General features: G+C 33.8%; 1 long non-coding RNA gene across 1 annotated transcript; it reads right to left on the reverse strand.

Annotated features, from left to right (window-relative positions):
- Positions 1–3,389: 3,389 nt before the first annotated feature.
- Positions 3,390–8,126, reverse strand: LOC122430137. Its single transcript, XR_006266241.1, has 3 exons — positions 7,975–8,126; positions 4,923–4,976; positions 3,390–3,473 (listed from the first exon to the last, which is right to left on the reverse strand). It is a non-coding gene; the product is annotated as an uncharacterized LOC122430137 (long non-coding RNA).
- Between the last annotated feature and the right edge of the window lie 943 nt (positions 8,127–9,069).

Raw genomic sequence — 9,069 nt, forward strand, 5'->3', positions numbered from 1 at the left:
CCTTATACCCCTTATTGAAAAAGGAACAAGATTGCAAATGCAGCACACAAGGAAGTAGACTCAAAAGCTATTCTATTTCTCTGGGATACAAGAAATATCAATCACTGGTCTTGTATTTTATCTCCTACATATTTCAGAATAAAATGAAAATGCACACTTATTCATAAGAGGGATACTTGGAAATAGATGAAAAGAACAGTATAAAGCTGTCTATCTGTCCACGACTCTATCTGTGGCTATAGTCATATAAAGATTATATACATGATAAATAAGTATATTCTTGAGTTGAATTCTCTTTGAATTAAAAATTTTGATTAAAAATCTATCATTAAAAGAGGTCTTTTAACTTCTAAGAAGTGTATTTGGGTATAAGAAATATGTTTTTAAAAAACTTACAATAATAGTTGCCCATGCATTACACATGAGAAATTGAGAATTAAGAGATATACTATGATTGGACACTCCCTGTGCTATAGGACTCCTCTTTACATGTTTAATAGAAATTGCAGTTTGTGTTAATGATAAATGTGACAGTGAGAATGCCCAAAACACAAAACAATGCTTATGGTTAAAAAAAAATTCTGAGAATACTCATGGGAAATATTTTTACACCTGGGATTCTTTGGACAATAAGTTCTGTCACAGAGAATAAGCCGTCATTTCTCATTGTCTAGTGGATTCTAACATAAATTTCATAGGCTTTGAAAGAACAAAGGATGGACAAATTTCTCTCAGTATGTGAGATCATTTCTCATCTCTTTTAGTTTGGGCAAGTTTCATTGGCATCAAAATGAGCCCTTACTCTTGAGATATGTTCCAGAGTTCCTATCTTGCAATGTGTTCTGGAACAATATGCAGAATGGAAACAGTGTGCCTTTCACCTGAATGCTCTACATCTCAACAACTTCTTTTTTTTTTTTTTCAACAACTTCTTAATGAAATTATAACAGATCACAGAAAGACAGAAAATACTAATGATTACAGGAACAAAATTATATGGAGCAGAAAAAGTGAGAACTGAAAAATATTATTAGAGAAATTAAGGAAAGAGAACATAATCTGAAGAACTGCAGCTTAAAAATTAGGGAGGGAAAGGCAGACACATAGGAAAAGAACCAGACAAGGAAAGGTGTGTAGATTAAGAGCATGAAGATCTCAAGGGCTCAAGAAATCAATCATGTGAGAGCAGTCTGTGAGTAACAAGTTTCAGAAATTTTACCATTTTTTTCCTGATGATCTTCTGAAAAATAAAAGGGGAGATCAATAAAAACATAACATGAATACAAATCAAATGTACAATTAATTCAAAATTTATGTTTAAAACTAATCCTATCACAATTCAGATAAGCATGTCATTACTCACACATACAAGCATGCATACATTGCATGTAGGTACACATAAACCTATGCATACAGATGCACCGTCTAAAAACTGAATTTTGTCCATAGCAGGCATGCGTGCTAAGTCACTTCAGTCGTGTTCAACCCTTTGTGACCCACCAGGCTCCTCTGTGTATATAATTCTCCAGGCAAGAATACCGGAGTGGGTTGCCATATTCTCCAGGGGATCTTCCCAACCCAGGGACTGAACATTGTCTCCTGTGGCTCCTGAATTGCAGGTGGATTTTTTCCTGCTGAGCCACCAGGGTAGTCCTGTCCACAGCATATTCTCCCCCAAAGGAAAGCTGGCATGAAATGAATGAATGTAGTGTATTGAGAAAAATTGTCAGGAATATTTCTTTCCATGTTCACCTTTTTAAAATGGTCCTGATCCCTTTTGTCACTAGTTAGGCTTTTATTACTCAGTTCATTGAGATTTGTTAAGTTTTATTTTGCTTTCAACTACTGCATATACTCAATTTTATATTGCAAAGGGTATGTGGTGTAGAATTGCCACAAATACTAAATTAGAGAATATTGAATTACTGCATTGTAGTATATTACAGGGTAATTTTTCTGTGTACTTTATTTATAAAATTTTCATCATTTTCATGCATCCATAAAAGTGTGTTTTGTGAATTTCTATTTAATGCCTAAATTAAATTCTTCTTAATGAAATTCCATGAAAGCAAAGGAGACATTTCTTTAATGGCAGCAGATTAAATTTAAGTCAAATGATCTGAATATATATATTGTGGATAAAACATTCACATTAGCCATGTGGGAAATGTCAGCACTTCAGAGGTGTGTGATTAATCAAATTTCCTTGACTCAAAAGGAGTATCTGCATAAATTACAACAACCTGACAAATTAGAGTCAATAACAGAGAATGATGAATAACTGATGAAGCTAACTTTCAGTTGGAAAGATTAGTTTCAACAAATCATGATCTTTGGGTGTGAAGAAAAAGGTGTAAGTCACAAATGAGATCACTCAAGGTAAATGGTGAAATACATTTATAGGAATTACCTTTGATTTCTTCACATTCTTGAATAAAATAATTGAGAGAGAAGCAAATCAGTATAAGGGCACAATATCAAGAAGGGAGGAGGGTAAAGATTTTATACATTTCTATAGTTTTCTCTGGAGCCCTAACTGATACACATTTTGGAACCATGAAGTTCAAAGACCATCTCACCAAACAGAGTAAATACTGTTTTACTAGAATACATCATTCACTGTCAAAACAACTAAGCTTGAAAATGACATCATATTAGAAATAGAATAGCACTTCCTTGGGGATAAAGATGTATATATAAAAAGCATTGATTTTTCATTGAGGCTTACATCTTTCAGAATAAAATAAAGACCTACACTTACACAAGAAAGATGCTTATAAAGAGATAGAAACAGATCACCAGCCCAGGTGGGATGCATGAGACAAGTGCTTGGGCCTGGTGCACTGGGAAGACCCAGAGGAATCGGGTGGAGAGGGAGGTGGGAGGGGGGATCGGGATGGGGAATACATGTAACTCCATGGCTGATTCATGTCAATGTATGACAAAACTCATTGCAATGTTGTGAAGTAATTAGCCTCCAACTAATAAAAATAAATGAAAAAAAAAAAAAGAGAACAACAGCAGAGTAAAGGCACCCTCTGCCCAAAACTATTTTAGCAGTAATCAGATAAAGCCCAGTATATGTATTAATTTGATATATTCCCTTATTGGATCCCCCTGAATTTAAAAGATAAGTTGAATAAATGGCATTAGAAAGAGGATGCTTTAGTTCTAATGATTATACTATTGTAAGAAAAAAATGGCAACATTCTAGAATAATTGCTTCACATATCATGTAAGTGAAAATTAGCTCATAGGCCACACAATGCACTTGGCTCCTGCTTCTTTTGACACACAGCTGGTAAGAGGAGAGATCCATTAGAATCAACATCCCAGACAAAGGATATTATCTGTCTCCATTGCTACTTTATTTGATTATATCATGAGTTCTTGCCAATGAAAAGTGAGCAAAATTAATAGGGTTATTTCTTGCCTGGAAACTGTTTCTGTTGTGACTTTCTCATGACTTCTTTCTGCATGAAAAGGAAAAATATTAAAATTACTTACTTTATAATCTTTGTTAAATTCATTCAGTTTCCCAGTTTTCTTACTCTGATGAAATACACATAACAAAATTTTTTATCTTAACCATTTTCCAGTGTAGAATTTGGTTGTGTTAAGTATATTTATATTGTGCAACCATCATGAACAACCAAGTTCCAACACTGAAACTCTGTACCTATTAAATCACTACAATATTGTAAAGTAATTAGCCTCCAACGAATAAAAATAAATGAAAAAAAAAATAATACCTACAATTCCCTCTTTTCAACCCCTGGAAACAATCATTGTACTTCAGTTTTGTTTCCTTTTTAAAAAAATTTTCTTCATGCTCCAGTTACAGGTAGAGCAGCATTCTACTCTGTTTCTGTGTTTGGATTTTTTTTTTGAGTCCACATATAAATCAGATCTTGCAATATTTATCTTTATATGTCTGGCGTATTTCACTTAGCAAAATGTCTTCCAGGCTCATTCATCTTGTCACAAAAGGTAATATTTTATTGTTTCTTAAGGCTGAATAATATATCATCGTATCCTATACATATTCTCCTTATATACATGTCTGTTGATGTACAATTAGGTTTTTCAATGTCTTTGTTATTGTATAATGCAGCAGTGAACATAAGAGTGAAGATATTGCTTTGTGATTCTGTTTCCTACTAGTGGTTTTATGATTTCAGATCTTATGTTTAAGTAATTCACAAGGGAAATAATACCAGAAGGAAAATCAGAGCATCAGAAAAGAAGAAACAACATCAGAAGTGGTAAATATCTATGTGTATATGTGTAAGTAAATGTTAGTCGCTCAGTCGTGTCCAACTCTTTGTGACCCCAAAGACTATGGCTTGCAAGGCATCTCTGCCTACAGGGAATTCTCCAGGCAAGAATACTGTAAGTGGGTAGCCATTCCCTTCTCCAGGGGATCTTCCTGACCCAGGGACTGAACCTGAGTCTCATGCATTGCAAGCAGATTCTTTATTGTCTGAGCCACTGGAGTAAATATCTAGATATATAAAATAGTTAACTTTCTCTTATTTTCTCTTAAAGACATAAATATCTGATTTATAAAAAATTGAATATTGACATGTGTTATTCATAAAGTACAGAAGGCCGGGGAGTTAAAAGTACCTATGGTGTTGCTGTTTCTATATTTTGAATAAATATAAAATGCAAGAATGATGTAAAGTGTTAGAGCTAAAAAGTCAAAAGATAAAACAATATCCTATCCTGAAATTATTTGAATAATCCAAATAAAACTGAAAAGGGAAGACAAAGTACAAAAATCAGAGGAGGTAAGTAAAAATATATACAAAATGGTAGACATGCATCCAGCTGTATCAAGAACTACACCAATGCACTGCAGAACATACTCTAGAGGCAAACTGAATGCAGAATATCACTAGAAGAAAGGCAATACTTACACTGCTTTGAATGCTTTTTCAGTAACTTGTCAATTTCTACAAAACAACAAAAATCTACAAAATAAAAGAAACAAATAATTGAGAAAAAAATTTAAAAGTCAAAATTTGGGTCTTTGCAGAGAGCAGCAAAATTGACAAAATATTCATCTATTAGATCAAGAATAATACAGATCAAGAGATACTGCAAATAACCAACATTAGGAATAAAGGTGGAGCTGTCACAATAAATTCTGTATATATTAAAAGGATAATGAGAGAATATTTTATCAACTTATAAGGCAAATTGGATAAGCTTGATTAAATTTTTAAAAATTCCTTGAAAATACAACCTACTAGAGGTGATACAAGAGAAACAAAATATCATTATCAGATATTAAAGAAATGGAATTTATCAAAACCTTTCCTCAAAAAAAGTTCAGAACAGTGATTTCACTGGTGAATTCTTCTATTTAAAGAAGAAATACCATGTCTTTTACAAACTCTTGCATAAAATAGTAAATGACGAAACATTTATCAATTTGTTTCATGAGATCAGTATATATCTGAAAACAAAACCAGGCAAAGATATTACACAAAAAGTAAGTTTTCACATCATCAGCACTCATAAGCAGAAATAAAAGAAATGCTTTACAAAGAAATTACAACTCCAAATCCAAAATATTATGAGAAGACTGGGGTCAGCAGAATTTATCCCCACAATGCAAAACTGTTCAATACTCTTAAAGCAATCAGTGCAACTCATCATATTAACAAAATAAAGGGAAAAAAAAAAAACAGGTAATCATTTCAAGGACTTTTAAATAAAGCATTTGAAAAAATATGCCATCTGTTCATAGTTTAAAAAAACTAAAATGCCATTGTAATAGCAATGGGGGGAATCTCTTCAACTTGATCAATGACACTCATGAAAAAATCCTAAAGCTTATATTGCATTTAATTTTGAAATATTGAATGTTTCCTCCAAGATTGAAAAACAGGAAAAAGAACCCATTCTCACCACTTTTCATCAATAATTTACTTGAGGTACTAGCCATTGCAGTAAAAAGGAAAAGAACATTTAAAAATCAGAAACTTAAAAAGTAAAACCATCTCTATTTGCAAATAATGCATAGAATATACATGTAAAATTTCTAAGGAATCTACAAAGCATCTGCAACTAATAAGAGTATTAGCAAGATTACAGAATACTGTTAATATACAAATATCAATTTAACTTTATGTACTAGCAATAGACAGATGACAAATTAAATATAGAAAGTTCATTTGTATTAACAAAAGTGTAAAATACTTAAGACTATACATCACAAAAGTCATGTAGTATATCTGCTGTGAAAACTGCCGGTTATTGTTAGGAAAAATTAAAGAAAACATGAAGGGAGAGAAATTCCATTTTTTTTCTTTTACAATTTATAAGACTCTTAATTGTTAATTTTCTATTCTCCCTAAAATAATCTACAGCATCAGCCTCATCCCCATGAAAAATTTAGCTGCCTTTTCCTTTGTGGAAATTCACAAACTGATACCGAAGGGCCTAGTTTAGTCAAAACAATATTAAAATGAGGAAAAAAGTGACAGTTTATATACATATATATTTTTAATTTCAATAAAGGTACATTAACTCAGAAATGTATGTCATTAGCATTAGGAAAGATACACTGACTAATGAACCTGAATGAGAAATACAGAAATCCATCCATATTTATATGCTTAAATAATTAGCAATAAAAGTGCCAAAGCCATTCAATGGGAGAAAGAATAATTTTTCAGTAAATGGCATTGGAGCAATTGAGTATTCACTTAGAAAGAAATAACCAACAACTCTAACTTCATAATATTAAAAAAATCAAATATCAGTAGGGTTACATATAAAACAATTCATAGATGTTCTAGAAAAGCACACGGGGAATTTTTAACACTTTAGGCAAGTATTTCTTAGAATATATAAAACACGATTCAAAAAAAATTTATAAGTTGGATCTTAAAATTTTTAAATTTTTTCTTCAAAAGATATAATCAAGGAAAGAAAGGAAAATATTTACAAAATAGCTGGCAATTTTTTGTGATACAGTATGATCAGTTCTGCAGATAGTCTATTCCGTTATGGGATGACAGAGCATAGTACTCTCAAATAGGCAGCAAAAATCTAATTGGTACAATTCTTTTGTTTTCTTAAAAACTAAAGCTTTGATTTCAGCATACAGATGCTCAAAATAGAATTATGCTTTTAAATCTTACAGGTCTCTTTTTACATGTATTGCATTATCATGGTTTTCATATCCTGTTTTGTTGTTGTTTAGTGGCTAAGTCATGTCAGACTCTTTCACAACCCCATAGACTGTAGCCTGCCGGGTTCCTCTGTCCTTGTGATTTCCCAGGCAGGAATTCTGGAGTGGGTTGCCGTTTCCTTCTCCAGGAGATCTCCCTGACCCAGAGATTGAACCCGTGTCTCTTGCAAGTCTCCTGCATTGCAGGTGGATTCTTTACTGCTGAGCCGCCAGGGAAGCGCATCCTGTTTTAGACATTGATATTAAGTAAGTAAAAGAGTACAAAGAAGTCTTATGAGGGATTTCAGTTTATAAAGGATTGACTTTAAGTAGAGAAGTACAGGGCAGAAACAGGACTCAGAATGTTCTCACCTGACCAAAAAAAAGGTCCGTTGGACAGATGGTGGTGGAAGGAGAATTCAGGAATGAAGGAAGGACAGAGACCGTGGAAAGGATCCATGACCAATAAATAGGGAAAGAGCCAGACTAGTTGTGAGAGTCAGAGAGAGTAGGGTGAAGGCCCAGTATCCAATGCTGGAGAGCGCTCGGCTCTTCTAGAGGAGCTCTTAAGGTTTTATAACTAGGAAAAGAAAAAATAAAAGATGGACAAATCATGAGGATCAGAGCCACTAAATCTAGATCCTTTTGTCTAAATTCACCATGTCTCTATTGCGCTTTCTCAGGCCCTTCATGCACACACACACGAACACACACACACACACCCACACACACACACACACATGCACTCCACTTCTAAATTCTCAGGAAACAAAAAGCTTTAAACTCACCTGGCTTAATTATCAACAAAGCAGTGTCAGTTTCCTCTCATCTTTTGAGGTCCCTCTGAAATACTGAAGCTTCAGTCAGCTTCTTCCTCCCTGCTCTGTAACCAACAGGGGTATGAGGGCGGCAGGAGGGCAGGAAGCCGCAGAGAAGGGAACTCTGGACTGCACTTTACTCCTCTGCGTTCATAGGATGGTAATAAATACGGTCTCACATGAACCTAAAGCTGATATATATGCTCATGTGAAGACACACACACATTTAAAAACCCTGTGAAGAATGGCTGTCCTTCTTCCTGCTTTTATTATATTATTTTCAAAAGAATAGCATAAAGGTAGATATTTAAGTAAAATATTATCATACTGACTTTCTAGAATTCTGTTATTCCCTTTTTCAGAGTAAGGAAGTGTATATATATATATTTGCAATCTAAACTTATTAAAGTTTGTGGAAAATCTATGTGGGACATTGAGGGTGGCTGATTCTTAATTTTACAGTTCCATAATTGTTTATAACCTGTCTGTGCAAAAAGTCCTGATAGATATTTGCAATTGTCAAGAGTTTGCTTTCTCCAGGATACCCCCATGCCTTAAACAATATCAATCCATAAAGCTAAATTAAAGACTCTAATAGTTGCTACAGGCAAGAACTCAGAAACAACTCAACTTTCATTTGTTGGTCATTTGCATTAGCTTTTTAGGATATAAACTAAATTCTAGGGGTTATTACCAGAGTGTATTAGATACATCTTAATTCCTCCCATTTTGATCCCTGCTTGAGAACACCATTGACCCTCATGGCTGTCAGTCCCCATGCTAACATCAGCATCACACATTTCTTGGGCCTTGGAGTCATTCATTCCATGTCTGAGAATGATCCCTGCTCTCAGGTGGGCAATTTGGATGACTGAACACAAGATGTTCCCACACCTACCCCCTCCTCCTGTCAGATAAAGTAGTAAAAATATGTATCCCAAACATGTTGTAGATGAGAAAAGCAGAACTCTGCTATTTGGAGGATGTACTTTGAAAATAACAGGAACAATTAAAAGCAGATTTTAATGGTCTTGTATGTATGAAGGACATTTGATGAGCAAGCCC

This window comes from Cervus canadensis, chromosome 28 (assembly GCF_019320065.1).
Source record: "Cervus canadensis isolate Bull #8, Minnesota chromosome 28, ASM1932006v1, whole genome shotgun sequence".
Lineage (NCBI taxonomy): Eukaryota > Metazoa > Chordata > Mammalia > Artiodactyla > Cervidae > Cervus > Cervus canadensis.